Source organism: Gorilla gorilla, chromosome 9, assembly GCF_029281585.2.
Source record: "Gorilla gorilla gorilla isolate KB3781 chromosome 9, NHGRI_mGorGor1-v2.1_pri, whole genome shotgun sequence".
Lineage (NCBI taxonomy): Eukaryota > Metazoa > Chordata > Mammalia > Primates > Hominidae > Gorilla > Gorilla gorilla.
In genome coordinates, this window is record NC_073233.2 from 79,619,744 (window position 1) to 79,641,553 (window position 21,810).

Here is a 21,810-nt window from a genome sequence, read left to right on the forward strand (position 1 = left end):
TCCCCGGTTAGGACTTGCTGTGGATTCTCAGGTGACTCCATCTCAGGATACAGGGACTGAGAGGGTGTATGCAATATCTCAGACCCAGAAACTGTTGATTCTGTCTAAAAACACAGCAATAACCACATCCCACCCCCTTGATTTAAATGAAAGTGTTTGGGGGAATAAAAGATGAACCTTTTTTTTTTCTTTGTCAGATCTTGCGCTCATTTGGTTCTGGTGGGGAGCAACAGCTGTGAGAGAACAAGTGTTTTCAATTAGAATTAATTCCCCTCTCTTATTCTCACAGCTGAGCAGGGCTCAAGTGCTTCTCATCTGAAAGAGGTAATAAGATTTAATCTGTCTCCTCATCTACTTTCTGCAAGTATACTTAACAAATTAGCTCTCGGACTCTTCCAAATGGAGTTTTATGAGGGATTTGCTAAGGTAAACGTTTTAGACTTTGAACACAGTTCAGATTTCAGGGGCAGTACTGAAATCTGAACTGTGTTGCTAACTGCCCTGCCTTTCAACTCAAGACACAATAACTTTGAACTAAAATAATTATATTTTTGTTGTTTTCCACTCTGACCCCACGTCTATATCACCACCACCCCCAATCCCGCCCCCCAGGAGCTAACTCCTCCTTCCTGTCCCTGCAAGATCAAAACTCCTCCTGGAAGCCCCGCTAGCTCTGTCTGCTCGCCTTCGTGGCAGATATCACTATTGTACTTTTATACTCATTTGTGTGATAAGTACTTCAATGTCCACTTCTTCCACGAGCCCCTGAGCCCCTGGAGGGCCTGGACCACACCTAGTTTTTCTCACTGTTACATATCCCTTGCCAGACACATGGTCGGCGCTTAATAGGTATTTGGTGAACGAATGGCTTGTTTGGTGACAGTCCAAAGGCTGGGGGACAGAGGGAAAGCTCCGTCCTATCAGGCCCCAGACGGGTGGCGCTGATGGAGAGGAGGTGAGGATAACGTCTCCAGGACCGAAGCGCGCACTCGTAAGGCCCCTGCCAAAAAGACCTTCCTGAAGGCGGAGGAACTGTGAGAGTGCCTACGTTGGCCCAAGGCCTGACCCGACGATCCCGGGGACCCTAGCCCTAACGGCCCCGCCTCCTGGGCCCCAAACCCGGACTCGGCCCCGCCCGAAGCTCCGGATCCTGGGGCCCGACCATGGCCCCGAGTCGGCAGACCGTGGGCTCGCTCCTGGGCCTGCCTCAAACCCTCCGCAGGTAACGCCTCCCGAACTTGAGCCACACTCCAATCCCCTCCTCAAACCCCTCCCCGTTTCTCACACCTTGAACCCCTCGCTCGGTCTCGGCCCAGCCCCAAGCCCAGCTCCCTCTCGGCCCCTGAGCCCAGCCCCCACCCGCCTCCCAGTCTCTTGGTCCCTCCCGACACCGGCCCCTCCCTAAGCTCCGCCTCCCAGGGCCCGCCTCCTGAGCGCAGCCCGCAGCCCGGACTCGGCCCCGCCTCCCGGACCCTGGGCCCCTCCCCACGTCGGCCCGTCCTAAGCTCCGCCTCCCAGTGTCCGAGCAGCGCCTGGCCACGTGCTACGACATAGTCAACGCCCCGCCCTGGCCTCGCCTCCTGAGCACTTCTCCGGGTCTGGTCTTAGCCCCGCCCCAAGACCTGTCTCCTGGACTCTGCTCCAAGTCTCGCCTCCTGAACCCAATCATCGTTTACCCCCACCCTAACGCCAGCCTCCGGGACTCTTATCCTGCCCCCACGCAAGGCCCCGCCTCCAGGACGCCTCCAACCTGGACGCTTCCGAAGCCCCACTTCCAGGATCGCCCTATCCTGGCCCCGTCCCAGGACCCACCAACCTGAACTCTCCCGAGGACCTGCCCCAACGACGCTTATCCTGGCCCTACCCCAGGCCTCGTACTCATGATGCTCATCCTGGCCCCACCCCAGGCCCCGGCCTCATAACTCTCATCCTGGCCCCGCCCTAGAGCCACCCCCACGACTCTCCTCCTGACCCTACCCCCAGGCCCCGCCCCCCTCTGCCCCGGCACACTGCCCTGGGCCTGCCCCCTCTTCAGTCCAGGCCCGGCTTCCGCCCGGTCTCCCGGCAATGCTGCGGCACCGCCCCCGTCATGGCGCCCGAGGAGAACGCGGGGAGCGAACTCTTGCTGTAGAGTTTCAAGCGCCGCTTCCTGGCGGCGCGCGCCCTGCGCTCCTTCCCCTGGCAGGTGGGCGGCGGGGCTAGCGGAGAGGTCCGCGGGGCTCCCGGAGAGGTCCGCGGGGCTCGCGGGAGTCCAGGGGCAGACGGGATGGTTCTCCGTGCTGAAGCCCCTGGTGCTCCCGCCACGTGAGTGCCTGGGCTCTCGCCGGTCAGGTCCGCGCGACCCGGTCCCCGTCCCTGGGGCCTGGCCAGAGTCACTCGCACCCTTCTTGCCCCGCGGGCTGGCCGCGTAAGCTGGGGGCCTCTCCACCGTCTTGGGAGGCAGATGCGCACTCGTTGTGGGGTACAGTTCACGATCATTTTCACCACTTTTTAAAGGCAGTAATCCTTCTGGTCACTGGGACACAGCTGCCCTCGCCCATTCTAAAAAGTCAGCGCCCTCAGGACCGCGGGTAACCACGTCCTACTGAGCACGGTGACCAGGTCACAGGCTGTCCCTCGTGCCTCAGTGTTCTCATCTGTATGTCGAGCACTGCACAGAATTAGCTCATGCGCTGAGGCTTTCACACCTGTGCTGGAAGAGACAGAGAAGGGGGTGGCCTCTCCTCTCCCTGGGGACCTGCCATTCTCAGCACAGGCGCATGGCAGGCAGCAGCCTCCCTTCTGCCAGTAGAGGGGCTTAATGCACCCGGCCCCATTTGTAATTCATGTGCGGTGAGCTCACTGGGATGAGTCAGTTTTGATATATATTCCTCCCTGGGTCTGCCCCATTTTATGGGGTGTTGCTTAATCATTTGCGTTATTCCATTGACATAAGATGTTTAGCGCTCAGAGATCATTTCTGGTCAGGAGAAATTTGTGCATTTTTAACCCAAAATAGAAACCTTCATAAAAGCATCATAGGTCTCCATTCAATATTGATGATAATTGTTCACATGCCCATGCTGCATGCTAACTTGGGCTCACCCTCAACACCCACGAGGTGGGTACTATTATTGAAAGGAGCCGGGCACATTCCTCAGCCCCGGGCTCAAAACAAACAAGCCCAGTACAAACACATCCCATCCTCCCATCCCACCACATATCACCATATATCTCTCAAACTTCCTGAGCCCAGTACAAACACCACCAGGAAAGTCTCCGATAAGGAGACAGCCGTTCAAAGTTTTACTGATAGAGCAGGAACCAAAAGAATTCCTTTGTTACCCTGTAACTTTCAGGCTATAAAAAGCAAACACTTGCATTGTTCAGGGCCCTCTTGTATGCTGTGGAATGGAGGGACCAGGTTCGAACTTGTAGTAAAGATCCTTGCCGCTTGGCTTTGACTCTGGACTCTGCTGGTCTTCTTTGGGGAACTAATGGTCTGGGCATAACATTATTATCACTCACATTTAACCAGAGGGATTGTTTGATTACGGTGCAGTAGTTGAGAGTTCAGACCCAGGAGACAGCCTACCTGCTTCGAATCCTGGCCCAAGCCCTGGCCCTGTGTGACCTTGGGCAAGTGACTGCATCTCTCTGTGCTGTTGTTTTCTTATTAATAAAATGGGGGATATAATGATACCTACCTCTTAGGGTTGTCGTCAGGGTTGAGTACAAAAGCCTGTGGATCAGTGCCTGGCTCATGGTAAATGCATGTCGGTGTTAGCTAGTGTTTTTATTCAGTCTCAAAATGTTTAATAAATGCCTTCCATGAGCCAGCCACCATGGATCAGCAGTACCCATGACAGATGAGGCTCTGCTTGCATGGGAGAGCCAGAGAATTAACAAATAAATGAATAAACAAGAAAAGACCAGATGAGAGTGGCTTTAAAGCCAATAAAACAGGGAAATGGTGAATGGAGCAACTGGGGAGAAGAGTCACCAAAGTCGGGGAATCAGGGAAGCCTTCCCCAAAGAGGTGGCATTTGAACTGGGGCCTGAGTGGTGAAGCAGCCAGCCATGGGAAGGGCTTGGGGAACAGGATATGCAAAGGCCTTCTGGTAGAAACAAGCCAGCTGTGGTTGAGGAACAACAGCAAGGCAGCCAGTGTGGCTGGAGTGGAGTGAGCAGGGTGGGCCAGGGGCGAGGGAGAACAGGCCAGAGAGAGGGATTAGGACCAGGTCTTGTAGGGCCTTTTATGGCATGGAAGGAGCTCTGAAGCAATGAATTGCCTTGCCCTGTGTCACATACCAGCCGAGACAGTCTGGCTAACTCTGGAGCCAAAGTTCACTGCTGGGCTTGAGGCCCCTGTAAGAGGACAATGTAACCCAGGCTGGTATGGGCACATTCTGCATTTCCACTTAAACTCAGATGGCAAGCCCATCAAACTTTGGTGCCATGGCTGCCCTGGTAATTCCTGGCTGACCAGTGCAACCAGGGAGCTGGCCCATGACCCGGGTGGCCGCTAAGTAGCCAGGACTAATGCGGCCAAGAGTCAGTCTTCTAGCCTTCTTCCTGTGACTCATCCAGGTGCACCCTGCGACATCTGAAGGTCAGGCTTTCAGCTGCTGTGGCTTCCACTTCCAACTGGCTCCACATTCCCAGGGAGAGATCACACAGCCCTTTGCCAACACATTCTATTGCGTGTTTTAATGTTCCTGTGAATGCGCCCTTGAGATTTCTCTCTCTCCCGTCCACACAGAGCTTAGAAGCAAAGAGACTCATCAGATTCTGAGCTTCTGCGGGATATTTTGCAGAAGGTAAGAATCCCAGAGTCCCTGGGACTCATGACCCTGCCTCCTGAATCTCTCCGGAACACCTGAGAGAAGAACCACAGGTGTGCTTGTACCCTTTAAAAACACCCCTGTTCAAGGAACAAAACCATTGAGTCAGCACTGCAGGTGGGTGTCGGCACCTCCGACAGCTCCAGCTCTTTCATTTTCTATCTAAGACTTAGACAAAGATATCAGAATATACAAAAATCTGCATGAGAGGGGGGAATCTAGGGAAAGTTTTTTAACCCCCCCACAGCAAAAACAGAGATGACAGGTGCAAAACAGCTTCTAGCATTTGGTAGATGCTCAGAGACTTTCTTTTTTGCATTCGTGAGGCCTGTCCTGCCCACTCCTGTCTCTTCTAGACCTAAATGGGCCCTTACTTTGCCCAGGTTGGGGTTTGGACTCAAGAGCATCTGCATGCAGGTGAGAGGCAGGATCACCACCTGGCCCAGCCACAGCCTGACCTTGGCCTTGAGGGCCAAGTGCAGATCACCCTGCATCCTGGGTCTTCACCTTCGAAGGGCCATGAGCCCTTCTGAAAAGACAAAGCAATAGACTCCCTCCCAGAAAGAAGTGCACCAGAAGAACACATTTTCCATACAAACTCTGGAGGCAGACATCGTCCACCCCCACTCACCCAGCCCATCCTAGGAGCCCCAGTGAAGAATTCCTGTGCTAGAGGTGAACCAAGATTATCCACGTGGAAAAGATGCAGCCACAGCAGGGAAGACTTTCGGGGCAATACAGTAGGTCAGGGCTTCGAGCATGGAGATACCTGAAGTTATCTCGCACCCTGCTCTGAGTTTCACCCTGAGCCTCACTCTCATAGGTGGTGAAGCATGAAATGTAGGAATAGCTGCTTTAAAACCCAGCACAAGGCTGGGTGCACTGGCTCACACCTGTAATCCCAGGACTTTGGGAAGCTGAGGTGGACCGATCACCTAAGGTCAGGAGTTCAAGACCGGCCTGGCCAACATGGCAAAAACCCATCTCTACTAAAAAAACAAAAATTAGCTGGGCGTGATGGTGCACGCCTATAGTCCCAGCTACTAGGCGGCTGAGGCAGGAGAATCGCTTGAACCCAGGAGGCAGAGGCTGCGGTGAGCCAAGATTGGGCCACTGCACTCCAGCCTGGGCAACAGAGTGAGACTCTGTGTCAGAAAAAGTGAAAAACCAGCACCAGCCTGAAGAGCCTGTGTATTGCGTGGGGTACTTTGCTGCCCTTGGGCAGAATCTGCATCACTCCCAGCCAGCAGGCACTGCAGACTATCTCCTCCCTCTCCCTCCAGGCTCCTGTTTTCCCACCGTCCCCTGTCCTGCTGCACCAGTCCCTCTGCCCTCCTTTCCAAGTGCCAGGCTGTGGCAACCTCAGAGCTTGCACCAGCTGTTGCCACTGCCTGGAACTTGCTCGTCCTGCACTTGACTTCTCTCGGCTTTAGCTGGAGTGTCACCCTGGGCCTCCCCTCCCCTCCATCCTGTCCCCAGGGACACACGCTCCAAGAGAGCAGTTGCTGAGTGGGCCTTCCCTCCTCTTCCATAGAGCCAGACAGTTGGCGACTGTCTTTACTGCAAACCCTGGTTCACACTGGCTCCCCTGGGAGGGAGGTGGTTTGGGCCCACGTGCCCTGTGTTCCTGCTCAGAATGGGCATTACAAATGCTGCCATAGCCTGTGCCACTGCAGTGGAAGCATTTTTAGGAAACGGCTTATAGCTTAAGACAACCTTCAGATGCATGGGGCCAGAACGCTGTGTCCATCTGCATCTTTGCTGAGGGATCCGGTAGCCTGGAGTTTGCCCTCTGCCATGTTGGCTTGAAGCTCATAGGGGACTTAAGACGGGCTCTCGAGCAACCAACGTTCTGTCCCTTGCAGTAGACTGTGAAGCATCCTGTGTGTGTGAAGCACCCGCCGTCAGTCAAGTATGCCCGGTGCTTTCTCTCAGAACTCATCAAAAAGTTCAGTTATGGGCAGTGTCCGCCCAGTAGCCGGACAGCGTAGCCACCTGCGTGCTGCAGACCTCGTCCTTCCCAGGCCCTGGGCCTGCTTTGCAAACCCCAGCATGGCAGGGGCCTCCCCAGGCAACTGGCTGCAGCCGCGTGTGACCCATGGGAGACAGTGCAGGGCGGGAAGAATGGGAGGCCAGCGTCTCTCCCTCACTCTGCCTCCTGGGGTTTCTGCGGCAGCTGCTTCTCTGGGGCCCCAACTCCTAGCATATGGATTCTCATTCCTACCAGGCTGGCCCAGCCCACAGCACTGGAACCCTCACCCACACCCTCTGTCCTGCCCGCCGAAGGGTTTGGAGTTTCCTGCTCTTGTCTGTCTCTGGGTTGCCCCACGGGCCCCTGTTGGAAGGTTTAGCTCTTGCCATACCTTTGGAACTAGTTCCTCTGTGAATTCTCTGCATTGATCCTGCTGGAATGAGCTCTTTCCTCACTGATACAGGATGGATTTTATTTTTTACTTTTTTTTTTTTTTTTGAGACAGAGTCTCACTGTGTTGCCCAGGCTGGATTACCGTGGCACAGTCTCGGCTCCCTGAAACCTCTACCTCCTGGGTCCCAGCAAGTCTCGTGCCTAGCCTCCTAAGAAGCTGGGACTACAGGCACATGCCACCAGGCCTGGCTAATTTTTGTATTTTTAGTAGAGACAGAGTTTCACCATGTTGGCCAGGCTGGTCTCGAACTCCTGACCTCAGGTGATCCGCCTGCCTCGGCCTCCCAATATGCTGGGATTACAGGCATGAGCCACCGCGCCTGGCCTAGGATGGATATTAAAGATGGGCCCGAACATACAGGGTTTGACATAAGGATGTCGAGAGGCCGTTCCTCAGTAGGCAGTAGCAGATCTTCTGTGTGAAAAGGCCACACTTTTAGCAAATAAACAATCCCCTGCTTCTCCAATACCTTCTTTCTCCCTAGTCCTCCCCAAAAGGGTGCATCTGTGGTCACCAGTAGGTCTGCCCTGTGCCACCAGGAGAGGGCAGCAGTCACCCAGTGTACCCTGCTGCTGCCCTGTGAATCTTAGGATGGGGCCAGCCATGGAGAAGCAGCCTGCTGACAGCCACAGCCTGCAGCATGGGCAGCCCTCACAGTTCTGCCTGGGCTCACTTAAAAGCACCTTTTTGTTTTCCTCCTCTCTGTCATGGTCATGTGGCAGCTCTCACGGAATCCTTGTCTCCTGCCCTAGACTACACCTAACCCTACACTTTCAACACCTCTCTTTGAAGGCCCTCCCATCCAGGTTTCCCTACCAAGTGAATTTTTTTTTAGAGACAAGGTCTCTTGCCCAGGCTGTCCTCGAACTCCTGGGCTCAAGCAGTCCTCCCATGTCAGCCTCTAGAGTAGCTGGGACTATTCGGCACACACCACCACGCCCAACGAAGTGAATATTTTATATGGCAGCTGGCCGGTATTACACCATTCTATCCCATATCTCACCTCCAAACTTGGTGAAAATCATCTGGCCATTTTTACAGATTAGAACGAAAGCAAACAAGCTCTCACTCTTTCTGCCCCCAGCACGAGGCTGTCCACACAGAGCCTTTGGACGAGCTGTACGAGGCGCTGGCGGAGACCCTGATGGCCAAGGAGTCCACCCAGGGCCACCGGAGCTATTTGCTGGTATGAGAAGGACACCCTCCTCTCCCTCACAGCCCAGATACCCTTCCTGCACAGACAAAGTGAAAACGTGGGTGTGGGTTCAAATCCTGACTCACCCATTCTGCAGTCTTAGACATGAGGTTCGTCAACCTTCTTTAGCCTCAGTTTCCCTGTCTGTAAATCAAGCACTTCAACAACAACAGCATGTCTCATGGGGTTGTGAGGCATTTGTCCAATAGGTGACACACTCTACCTGCTTCACAAGGACCTGGTGCCCAGTCCTCAAAGAATAGTTGACAGGTCCGGGTGTGGTGGCTCACACCTGTAATCCCAGCACTTTGGGAGGCTGAGGCGGGTGGATCCGAGGTCAGGAGTTCAAGACCAGCCTGGCCAATATGGTGAAACCATGTCTCTACTAAAAATACAAAAATTAGGCCGGGCGTGGTGGCTCATGCCTGTAATCCCAGCATTTTGGGAGGCTGAGGCAGGTGGATCACCTGAGGTCAGGAGTTTGAGACCAGCCCGGCCAACATGGTGAAACTCTGCCTTTACTAAAAATACAAAAATTAGTGGTGTGTGGTAGTGGGCGCCTGTAATCCCAGCTACTCGGGAGGATGAGGCAGGAGAATCTCTTGAACCTGGGAGGTGGAGGTTGTAGTGAGCCAAGATCACTCTATTGCACTCCCGCCTGGGCAATGAGAGTGAAACTCTGTCTCAAAAAAAAGTAGAAAAATTAGCCAGACATGGTGACACATGCCTGTAGTCGCACCTACTTGGGCAGCTGAGGCAGGAGAATTGCTTGAACCCAGGAGGCAGAGGTGGTTGCAGTGAGCCAAGATTGTGCCACTGACTCCAGCCTGGGGAACAGAGCTCAAAAAAAATAAGATAAAACATAGATACAGAAAACCACAAAGGAAAAACATAGCATATTGAATCATCACAAGGCAGCCACCCCTTCATAGCCACACCCGGCCCCTGGCCACAATTGACCTGTGCTCTATCGCCAGAATTCCATTGTCTCAGGAATGTTCAATGAATGGAATCCTGTGTGGCCTGAGATGAGTGTCTTTCATGCCACGTGACACCCTTGAGGCCTGTGCAAGCTGTTGGCATGTCAACAGTTAGCTGCTTCTCATTGCTGAGTGGCGATTGGTCCTGTCATGGTTTATTCAGCCATGTGGTGGATGGCTGCTTGTCTTCTAAGCCACTTGCCTTCTGATCGCTGGAATGACTCTCTCGCCTTCTCTTGGTGCTGCCCTCGGGAGGCTCAGTCACACTCTCCAAGAGCACAGCCATCATCTTCCACGACATCACAGTCCTGGTCACATGGGATGCCACCCTCTACCTTGCAGAATGGGCCATCGAGAACCCAGCAGCCTTCACTGATAGGTGACCTCGGGGCACAGGGCAGGGCACCGAGGCAGGCTTACCCTGGTGCAGTCACAGACATGATCCCCTTTCCTCCCACCAGGACTGTCCTAGAGCTTGGCAGTGGTGCCAGCCTCACAGGCCTGGCCATCTGCAAGATGTGCCACCCCCGGGCATACATCTTCAGTAACTGTCACAGCCGGGTCCTCGAGCAGCTCTGAGGGAATGTCCTTCTCAATGGCCTCTCATTAGGGGCAGATATCACTGCCAACTTATACAGCCCCAGGGTGACAGTGGCCCAGCTGGACTGGGACGCCGCGACGGTCCATCAGCTCTCTGCCATCCAGCCAGATGTTGTCATTGCAGCAGGTAATACCCAGCCCCGGGCATCCTGTGCAGGCGGTGTCCTTGCAGCTCTAACCAGCTCTTGGCTCTGGGAAAAGGGAACAATGGACGCTGTCGGGCATGGACATGATGGGACTTCCAGAAGAGTTACTCTGGGCCTCCAGGGTGACATCAAAGGACAGGGGTGCCTCTTAAGCTGACCTTCAAGCCACAGCCCTCTTGTTGGAGACAGGCATACTCCCGTTACAGTCGTCACCACATGGCTCTGTCCCAGAGCCATGCCTGTGTCTTTCAGAGACCACAGGAGGAAAACAACCACTTCTGGGATGAGGACAGGGCCCTTGAGAGAAGGTGGTGTTTGGCAGGGCCACCGAAAACCCCTCGCCCCTGCCAGCACACTCAGTCTCCTCTCTGGTGGAACAGAGCTCTGCCTGTGGTCCTGGGTCCCAGCCCTGAAAACCACAGGTCCAGCAGTGGCCAGGGACACAGGCCCACCACTGCAAGCCAGCAGACAAATCCGCAGACGCCTGAAACACGAAGTTCATCGCAGGGTCAGGCTTTGTGTCATTCACAACCCTCTAGATAGGCCGAGAACCAGAGCTCGTTTTTTAAGGAACACCAGTGAGTCTGGAGATTTTTTTCTTTTGCTTCCGTCTTTTGCAGCTTTCTCTACTAAGGGTTCTCTTTTTTCACCCAAGTAATTGCCTTTCCACCTAATGGCCCAAATGATCAAATGGCATCTACTAGTCTCATATGACCGCTGCCTCTCTGGCCTCGCCCTTCTGCTGAGGTCAGCATGACCTGGAACTGTCCGCTGGTCCCTTTCAGTAACCTGAAGCTTTCACCGTAGACGTGCTGTATTGCCCAGAAGCCATCGTGTCGCTGGTCAGGGTCCTGCGGAGGCTGGCTGCCTGCCGTGAGCACCAGCGGGCTCCTCAAGTCTACATGGCCCTTACCATCCGCAACCCAGAGACGTGCCAGCTGTTCACCACCGAGCTTTGTGAGCCCCCACGCCCACCCGGGCTTGCATGTTCCCCGAGCTGTCCCTGCGGGACTCCAGTGGAAGTGAAAGAACTGGGGGCCGGGGAAAAGCTAGGATGCCCCACACTCCCACACCATGCGGGGAACTAGGGCAGAGGCCAGTGAGCAGGGTGGGCTCGGGGCGTGGGGGGCTTGCGGCAGGAGGAGGGCAGCTCAGCACAGGGAGGGAGGATCTGAGCCCAGCAGCCCTACTGTGAGCTTCAGAGCAGGGTTCCCTAAGCCCTTGGGCCTCGGTTTCCTCATCTATAAAATGGAGGTGGCGGGAGGGGCAGTCGGGGTCAGGGCTGGACACAGCTGTGGCCTGCAGGACGCTGGAGCACAGGCTGTACAGGCGGATCCACCACGCCACTGTCCTGAGCACCCAGTCAATGGAAGACGAGCAGGGTGACTATAGAGAAGGGGAACTGGCCCCATAGTGGGTCAGCCACTGTCCTCAGACCTGACATTTGTCAGCCCCCGCACCTGTGAGAGTGTGATATCATTGTCCCATCTCACCGACAAAGACACTAGGACACACAGAGGCCAAGCAACCCCCGAGCTCCCACAGACTGCAGCCCGGCCACCTGGCTCTCGTGCCTCCACTCTACACCCAAGCTCCCCATTGCCACCAGCCTTTGCCCCAGCTCCCCCTGAGCACAGCCCCTCCTGGCAGCCATGTGCACAGATGCACCCGCAGCAGCCTCTGCCTGCACACAGAGACACGGACAACCCAGTGCCTGTCCACGTGGGGCAGCCCGTTAACTACAGAGCCAACAAACAAGCCAGCACACGAAGACATACTGGGTTCCACGACAGAGTCCCGCACAACCTGGCACAGGAGGCTGGCCGGGTGTGGGGCTCAGGCCTGTCATCCCAGCACTTTAGGAGGCTAAGGCAGGAGGACTACTTGACCCCAAGTGTTCAAGACCAACCTGGGCCACATAGTGGGACCCCATCTTCACAAAACTTACAGAAACTAGCCAGATGTGGTTGCACACGCCTGTAGTCCCAGCTACTCGGGAAGCTGAGGTGGGAGGATGGCTTGAGCCCACGAGGTGGAGGCTGCAGTGAGCCCTGATCTCACCACTGCACTCCAGCGTGGGCAACAGAGTAAGACCCTGTCTCAAAAAAGCAAAAAAGAAAAAAAAAAAAAAAAGGAAGTCTTTCTTCAGATACTTACGTGAAAAAAAACCTGCAATATCTTTTAAGTGAAAAAAACAGTGCCAAGCAGCACACATAGTATAAGCCCCCACCAACATTTTTTTTTTTTTTTTGAGACAGAGTCTGGCTTTGTATTGCCCAGGCTGGAGTGCAGTGGTGCCATCTCAGCCCACTGCAACCTCCCACCTCCCAGGTTCAAGCTATCCTCTCATCTCAGCCTCCTGAGTAGCTGGGACTACAGGTGCGTGCTACCACGCCTGGCTAATTTTTGTATTGTTTGTAGAGTTGAGGTTTCGCCATATTGGCCAGGCTGATCTTGAACTCCTGACCTCAAGTGATCTGCTGCCTCAGCCTCCCAAAGTGTTAGGAATATGGGCGTGAGCTACTGCGCCCAGCCCCATTTTTGTTTAAAAACTAATAATAATCACCCACACGTGGTTATGAGTACCTATATTCCCACTACTGTGGAGGCTGAGGCGGGAGGATGGCTTAAGCCCAGGAGTTTGTGGCCACCTTGAGCAACATAGCAAGACTTCATCTCAAAAAAAAATTATCACAATAATCATTTTCACGTAAGTATACCTATAGGGGAAAACCTAGAATATATATATAGCAGGCTTGTCCAACCTGTGGCCCAACACAAATCTGTAAACTTTCTTAAAACAATATGAGATTTTTTTGTGAAATTTTTTCTTTTAGCTCATCAGCTATTGCTAGCATTAGTGTATTTCATGTGTGGCCCAAGGCGATTCTTCTTCTTCCAATGTGGCGCATGTAGGCCAAAAGATTGGACATCGTTGATATACACGTTAACAGGTGCCATCCTTGGATGGCAGGATTATAGAGATTGCTACACGTTCATGTCTATACTACTTCATTTTTATAAATATGCATTTTCCACTCGTAACAAAAATCCGTGATTGAAAATCATCCCGGGTCACAGTGTCTCATGCCTGTAATCCCAACACTGTAAGAGGCTGAGGCTTTGGGAAGCTGAGGTGAGCAGATCACCTGAGGTCGAGAGTTCAAGACCAGCCTGGCCAACACGGTGAAACCCCATCTCTACTAAAAACCCAAAAATTAGCCAGGCGTGGTGGTGCACGCCTATAATCCCAGCTACTCGGGAGGCTGAGGCAGGAGAATCACTTGAACCTGGGAGGCGTTGCAGTGAGCTGAGATTGCGCCACCACACTCCAGCTGGGGAACAGAGTAAAACTCCATCTAAAAAATAATAATAAAAGAGGCTAAGGCAGGAGCATCACTTGAGGCCATGCGTTCAGGACCCCATCTCTACAAAATAAAAAAATTACTGGCATGGTGGCATGCACCTGTCATCCCAGCTACTCAGGAAGTGGGAGGATTGCTAGAGCCCAGGAGTCGAGGCTGTGATGAGCAATGACTGTGCCACTGCACTCCAGCCTGGGTGAAAGAACAAGATGGTATCTCAAAAAAAAAAAAAAAAAGAATCATTCTGGATAATGGCTCTTCAGACAACTGTGCTTATGAGAACACCAGCCCCTTCTAAGCTGTGTGTGTGTGTGTGTGTGTGTGTGTGTGTGTCTTTTGAGATAGAGTCTCACTCTGTCACTCAGGCTGGAGTGCAGTGGCACAATCTCGGCTCACTGCAACCTCCGCCTCCTGGGTTCAAGCAATTATCCCGCCTCAGCCTCCCAAGTAGCTGGGATTACAGGCACCCGCCATCGTGCCTGGCTAATTTTTATATTTTTGTAGAGATGGAGTTCCACCACGTTGGCCAGGCTGGTCTCGAACACCTGACCTCAAGTGATCCGCCGGCGTTGGCCTCCCAAAGTGTTGGGATTACAAGCATGAGCCACTGTGCCAGGCCACTTTCTAAGCTTTGTGAAGAGTGGATTGACTAAGCAGCCAGGTAGATGGGGGTTCAGATCTTTGCTTCTGTCCTGCTGTGCCAAGTGCTGGGGCAGACGCAGGCAGAGAGTGGACAGCAGCATGGTGCCTGCTGCTAGCCATTTCTATGCAAAACCAGATTTCTGGTCCCATCCTGGAGGCCAATTCTAGGTACCTGGGTGGGCCTGGGAACCTGTGAACAAAGTATACTGACTTAGACACCCCCCACCCCGCCAGGCCTGTCCTAGCAGCCCCACACAATACGCTCATGTCCTGTCCCCAAACACCGCCATCCTCAAACACGTGCTCTGTTTCCAGGCTGGACTGGGATCAGATGGGAAGCGGAAGCTCATCATGACCAGAAACTGTTTCCCTACAGAGAGCACTTGGAGATAGCAATGCTGAACCTCACACTGTAGGACTCACACACGACTCCAAAGGGATTCTGAGAATTAAGTCACTCTCGTGGGAAGAATTTTTATATGGGAAAGCGGATAAACTTTCATTGGACTGGACTGTTTGGAGAATGTTAAATTCCAAATCAGGAACCACAAACTGCCCTCTAATAAGACATCGGCTATCTAAGCATGTGGGTGCCCCCTTTCTGCCAGCAGGTCTGGTTCTTAAGAAAATCACCATAAATCAGACATGAAAATTCTGTCTCCAAAAATAGCATTTTCTTTGTGCAAATAAAAACATGTGTATCAAGTATGACATTCCCCCAACGTGGACACACTTGGTTCCTCACAAAGCCAAGCCCGCTGCAGCTGCCACATCCCTGGACACACTCGTTTCCTCACAAAGCCAAGCCCGCTGCAGCTGCCACATCCCTGGACACACTCAGTTCCTCACAAAGCCAAGCCCGCTGCAGCTGCCACATCCCTGGACACACTCGTTTCATCATAAAGCCAAGCCCGCTGCAGCTGCCACATCCCAGGACACACTCGTTTCCTCACAAAGCCAAGCCCGCTGGAGCTGCCACATCCATGGACACACTCGGTTCCTCACAAAGCCAAGCCCGCTGCAGCTGCCACATCCCTGGACACACTCAGTTCCTCACAAAGCCAAGCCCGCTGCAGCTGCCACATCCCTGGACACACTTGGTTCCTCACAAAGCCAAGCCCGCTGCAGCTGCCACATCCCTGGGCTTATGGTGCAGCAGGTGTTTTTTTCAAGACAGGAATCAAAGTGTTAGGAACATGGCAGAAAGGTGACACCTGGAGACCAAATGCAGGATGAGGAGTACTGCAGAGGTCACAGGGAAGTCACAGAACAGTAATACGCTAGCAGGGGCATGGGGCGTGAAGAACAGAAGAAGACAGGAAGCGTTTCAGAGACTCCAAAGAAGAAATCAGGGCCAACCACAGCTTCCCAGGTCATTCACCAGGTGGCACCACTGCCTTCATTTCAGCTTCCGGCCACTGGGAGGCGCTGCTCAAAAGGGTTTGCCCTGAGACACCAAGAAGAAGCTGCGGGAAGGACAGCAGGGGCCCTGGGGTTTTAGCCTCTGGCCCAGGAGTTATGTGTCCATAACCCAAGGGAGCACAGTCTGCACCCAGCTCTCATCCCATCAGAGCTGCTGCGACTCCCGCAGGTTCTTCCGGAACTGGTTTAGCTTGCCTGCAGGATCAGGAAAGTTTGAGAAAAGCATCTGCAAAATACTAAAGAGCAAAGCTTACTTCATTGCCTGTCCCCACCCCATCTCAGGTCACCACCTGGCTGACCCCAGGTCCCCGACCCAACAACAACCCCTCCCAAGTCCCTAACTCCCTCACTTGGACTTGAGACCCTTCACACCCCAGCAGTGCTCCGCCTCCAACTTGACATCATGCTTTCTGGAAACTTCCCCGTGTGTCTCACTTTCCCACACTTGGTGCGCTGGAGCACCTTCCGGCCTCTACATGCTGTACGTTCCCCTGTGAGCACCCTCCTCTCAGCCTCTGGCCAACACAGTCCCACCCATCTGTGGGTAACAAGGGGGTGTGGGTGTTCTTTTCAGCCTTGCTAAACTGTCTGAATCAAGGATCACAAACTACAGCCTGCAGGCCAAATCCAGCCTACAGCCTGTGTTTTTAAATAAATCTTTATTGGAACAAAGCCACACCCCTTAATCTACAGATGATCTGTGGCTACTTTCACACCACAACAGAGTACCATGGTTCTGACAGAGACTGGGGGACCCAGTCTAAATGACTTCTGACCTGGACCTTTACTGAAAATCCTCCCAATCATTCTGTTGACAAGAATGATGTATTACTTTTTGCAATAAGAAACAAATAACCTTTGCAGAATTCCACCCATCTTTCAAGGCTGGTCCCAGAAGTTCCCTTTGCCCACGCACCTACCTGATCCTGATCACTTCCTAAACTGCAGCCCTGCCCACCCGGCTCCAGCATCATTTGTGGAGTGTCAGCTCCATAAATCCAGAGGGCAGGTGGGGTTGTGTCCTAACTTTCCCAAGCCTACTATACCGAAACGGGACAGCAGAGTAGGCCAGCCTCTGTGACTTCTGCTCCCTCATTAGCTTTTCCACCAGACCCCCATGGTACCACCCTGGCTGTGGGAAGCAGGGATCAGGGAGTGTGGCTCGGTGCCAGTCTCCAGAACCCAGCCCACACTGGCGTGGTGGCAGACATGGCTATCTGCAGCTTAGCTGCCAGTTCCTCTGAGTCCTCAAAGACCAGGCCGTTTTCTTCATGTTTCACCACCTCATGTAAACTGCAGAGAGAACCAAGGGAGCCTGAGAGCTGCCTGGAGAAGACACCAGACCCCTGGGGTGTCCAGCTTGGCTCCCACCCACCCCACGCTCGAGCCAGTCTGGGGGTTGGAACAGGATGTGTGGTTTCTGGGAGCTGGTTCTTAGATTTGGCATCTGAAGGGTATAAAGACCTGGGGGTGCACATCAAAATGGCCAAACCGATTTGAGGAGGGAGCCTTAAGGAAGGTTTGTACCTTCTGTGCTGGATGCTCTTCAAGTACTGAAGAATTATTTTTGCATGTTTTTCTTAATTCCATGGCCATGGAACAAGTAAACGCAACCCCCTGGGGACTGGTTCAGCACATGAAAGATGACTTTTCTAGGACACCAGATTTGATCCCGACATTCCCTGAGCTCAGCTCACACGAGGGGCTCGCACCCCTGAATCCCATCCAGGAGCCGGCTCCTGAGCAGGGGCCAAGGGCTCAACTTGTGCTGGGGCTACTGCTTCTAGAATCTCCTCTAACGCCACCCTTCCAAACACCCGTCTATGCTGGGTGGAGTGAGGCCACAGCATGACACTCATTTAACTGATTCAAACCCACCACGTGAGCTTGGCCAATAGCGACATGGTGGGAGAGAAAAACAAAGAAAACCATGTAAGCCTGCAGGCAATTCCCCCCAATTCTACTCTAGGAGCAAAAGCCCCAAGTGGAGTTCTAGTATTTAAGGTGCTTTCTTTTTTCATATTAGGTTGGTGCAAAAGTTATTGCCATTTTTAATGGCAAAAACCGTGATTACTTTTGTACCAACCTATATATAACATGAGCTCTAAATGGAAGCAACTACTTCAGTGAGGCTCAGCCCAGCCACAGTAAACACAGGGCTCCTCCTCATGGCCTCCAGTGTGTGCTGGACTGACCGAGGGGCAGGGCCTCACTGTGGGCAGCTCACTCTACACTGCTTCCCCCTCAGCGGTGGATCTGTGAAGCTATCCCCAGAAAGATTCAGGTTCTGCTCCTACCACTTGAAGTTCACGGCACACGCAGGCAAACAGCTCCTGAACATGTCCACCACCTTCATGGGCAGGTCCAGGTCACTGGAGGATGTGTCCAGACAGACACCCAGGTCCACCGACCCTATTAGGCAAGAGGGGTGGGTTAGAGCGCTGGTCTCTGCCCTGGGAACAAAAATCCTCCCAGCAGAGTAAGACAACATCCCCCAAGGGGAGTGAAAATTGGATAAGGCCCCCGACATCCCCAAGCACAAGTGGCTTAAGCTGGCCAAGCAGCCACACGGCCTGGCTGGGACATCTGAAAATGTAAGTTGACACTTTTTCTACGTAACCACAATTTGTTTTTTGTTGTTGTTGTTTTGTTTTGTTTTGTTTTGTTTTGTTTTGAGACAGAGTCTCACTCTGTCACCCAGGCTGGAGTGCAGTGGCACAATCTCAGCTCCCTGCAACCTCCACCTCCCAGGTTTACCTCCCGCCTGTAATCCCAGCATTTTGGGAGGCCAAGGCGGGTGGATCACCTGAGGTCAGGAGTTCAAGACCAGCCTGGCCAACATGGTGAAACCCTGTTTCTACTAAAAATACAAAAATAAGCTGGGTGTGGTGGGCACCTGTAGTCCCAGCTACTCGGGAGGCTGAGGCATGAGAATTGCTTGAATGTGAGACGCAGAGGTTGCAGTGAGCTGAGATCGCACCACTGCACCGCAGCCTCGGCGACAGAGACTTTGTCTCAAAAAAAAAAAAAAAGACACCAATGACGAAACAAGAAAAAAAAAGATGCTTGGAAACTACTGAAAAAGTAGAAAGCTTGGTATCTACAGATTCACATCTGGGCTCCCTGCCCTGCTGTGAAACTCTCTGAGCCTCAGTTACCCACATGTAAAGCAGTATAAGACCCTATGGCAGAGAGCTGCAGTGAGGATTAAGGAGACAAGATCGTGGGAAGCACACGGTACATGCGGCTTGCCCCTCCCTGGACTCCAATGCCTGGAGTCGCAAGACAAGCTGAAAAAGGAGCCAGGCACTGAAGGACAAAGCGGTGTTGACTTTCTTCATCTGTGTTTCCAGTGCAGTCCAATTCACGGTGGTTTCCAAGCGCCTCCTGGAGGAAAAAACACATGAGGGTGTGGTTAGGGATCTCTGCTGACAGACTTACCATGGGGAAGAAAGAGAAGCTCTGAAGATGGATCATGGCCGTGACTCCATGTCAAGGAGAATCTCCTTGATGACGCTGAGGCCCACGTCGAGATAGAGTAAATATGGTCCAATTAAAAGGTGTCTATTTTACCACATTTTTTAAAACAAAACAAAACACAAAAACAAAAAAGATGGAAAAGAAGACGGGTACAGGCACCAGTGTTACATGTCTGAAGGGGAACATCTATTCTTCAAAGCTTACAGCTGTCCATGTAGGTTTTAGAATGTCTGTCAGCAGTGGACATGATCTTAGAGTGGGCTGTGCAGATAGACCTTTCCAGGTCATTTAATTGGATTAAGTTAATTGTAATAAAAGTACATGTAACTGATTAGGTTGGGGTACTTTCCACGTCAGGTGACCAGAGGCAGTATAAAAGGCAGCCTGGAAAACAGAGGTCCCTCTCCGCCCCTTCCTCCGTCTTCCTGGATGCTGTATCGCTTCCAGCAGGGCTGCTCCAGCACCTGCCCATCTCAGCGCCAGCCGGGGAAAGAAAGTAGACGTATAATTTCAGGTTAGTTTCACTGAACAGTCGTTTGTTTCACGCAATCCCTGAGGGTTGGGGGGGAAAAGAGACAAAGGAGGCCGAAAGAAACCGATCATACTGGGGCTTGCTGATGGGGTAGGATGTGTTCTCGTTACTAGTAATTCCTGGAACAGAAAATGAGAAAGCATTTCCGTCTCCATGTGTGGGATAAGACCAAGATGGGAATGCGAAAAGAAATGTACTGCAGCATGCTGAATTGGTGGGTAAATGGAAAAAGGACTTTGGAAAAAAGGGTGGTTTGCCCTTCAGCTGTTTAAGACATCGATACGACATGGCACTTGTTCACCGTTTGTTTAGATGAATTCGTGTGGCAAGTGTAAAATACCAGAAAAATAAACAAAGAGGGGCTGGAGCTAAAGCCAAAAAGATAGAACAGGAAAGACCATCACCTGCTAGTGTGGTAGAGAGGAAGATAACTTCTCTCTATGAATTTGTGTTTGGAAGTTGCCTAATGAAATGGCAAGAGTAGCGATTCAAGTTGTCACGGGAAGCATCCCATATCCCTGATTTCGAACAGACCTGCCAAAGGGTGACACACGCCATGCCCTGTGGCTTCGATCATTCTGTCCATCAAGGGAGATAGAATCATCATCTCTTCTACCGGAGTGAATCGTGATAGACCTAAGTCCGGTCTCCAGAATCAGTTGTTTGTTTGGGGTTGAAAACTCAACTCCCCATACCTAGGCCACGGGCCCTGTGGCAGGCGAAGTTTACTCTCGGACTAGGTAATCATGGCAGAGGAACACACAATATCTGAGGATGCACACAGCACATTGTGTTCCACAGATTTGACCGACTGGTGGTGAGGTCTCCTCATGACCACACCGGCAAGGAGTTAGCGGGGGGCTTCCTGTGGGTGTGTGAATATCCAATGTGCTTAACCATCGACATGTGTGTGTTTGTGTGTGTTTCAGGTGACCCAACAATCAACCCCTGAAAAAGGCGGTCATAAAACCCCCAGGAGACGAAGATGATGGCATGTTGTGACCCCAAACCTGGGGCAAAGAGACTGGTGAGAGCCCAGACCCTCCAGAAGCAGCAGAGGGCCCCAGTTGGGCCAAGGGCTCCCCCGCACGATGAGGAAGATCCCAGGGTAAGTCTAGCCCTGGATTTCTTGGGTATCGGGGTGGGGGTGGGGCCAGGGAGAGGGGGTGTCACACGGTCCTCAGAGACTGGGTTGGATTCCAACGAGTTCTGTCACCACCACCCAGTTTGCTTTTCCCATCCAAGGTGGGCGTGGCTTGGGACCTCCTCCCCGGCCCGATAGGTCCCTTGAGAGACTCTTGGGGGCAACCTCCCTTTCTACTTAGAGTCCTGCGTAGCCATGTTTGGCTGTGTTGTTGACATTGGGTTCACCATCGTGCCCCTTAGAACCTTGAGTCCTTCCTTTTAGAATTCCTCCGTCACATGGGCTTTGGGAGGGAACATCATATCCGAACTCTCCCAGCACTTAATGGCCCCCATGCCGGTGTCCCCTCTTTGGAATCCTTATTCAGCTCTGAATTCACAATCCGTCTCAATGTTGACGTGGGATCGCTGCCTGTGGCTTCAGCTAACTCACTGACATCACTTCCTTTCCACCCACAGCTCAAGTGCAAAAACTGTGGGGCCTTTGGCCACACGGCCAGAAGTACCAGGTTCCCCAGGAAGTGCTCGAAGGCAGCCCTGGTTCCACACACCTTGGGGAAAAAGGAAGGTAAGGAAAACCTGAAACCATGGAAGCCCCAGGTTGAAGGGAACCCGGGGCCCTTGAACAAGGATAAGGGAGAGAAGGAAGAGAGACCAAGGTGAGCAGTGGGAGGGGTTTTCACCACTCTTAGGGTACTGCCTCCTAAGGACATGGTGTCTCTGCACCTGCACACCGTGTGCCTTTCCGTCTCCGGGCCAGGGAAGGAACGCTGCAGAGAAATAGACCGGAGCTCCGTGTCCTCCGGTGTTCCACACCCAGGAGCTCCTTTGGCTCTGGGAGATTCAGGGACGGGGAGAGGCGGGGGCGCTTCGTGCAGGTTCCCCACGACAGGGGTAAAAGCGATGGAATCCAAATCACAGTCCTTAGTTGGGAAGCCTAGAGGGCCACCTGGAGGATGGGAAGGTTGGCACGTGAGGGAAAGTGCAGAGACAGAAAGGGCACCAGATGTCCATTTCTGTATCACAAAACACGGAATGGGTCTGGGCCCCAGACAG

The 21,810-nt window shown here is 53.0% G+C and overlaps 1 long non-coding RNA gene across 7 annotated transcripts in view; it reads right to left on the reverse strand.

Annotated features, from left to right (window-relative positions):
- Window positions 1-9,311: 9,311 nt before the first annotated feature.
- The window catches only part of LOC129525601 (uncharacterized), a 65,503-nt gene continuing 53,004 nt past the window's right edge, over window positions 9,312-21,810 (reverse strand). For 6 of the 7 annotated variants that reach the window (XR_010129156.1, XR_010129157.1, XR_010129155.1 and 3 more), the window contains 3 exons: window positions 17,897-18,986; window positions 12,119-12,265; window positions 9,312-11,630 (listed from right to left, as the gene is read on the reverse strand). This is a non-coding gene — a long non-coding RNA (uncharacterized lncRNA). Of the gene's footprint in view, window positions 11,631-12,118; window positions 12,270-17,896; window positions 18,987-21,810 lie in introns of all 7 variants that reach the window. The other variant, XR_010129160.1, reaches the window with a different exon arrangement.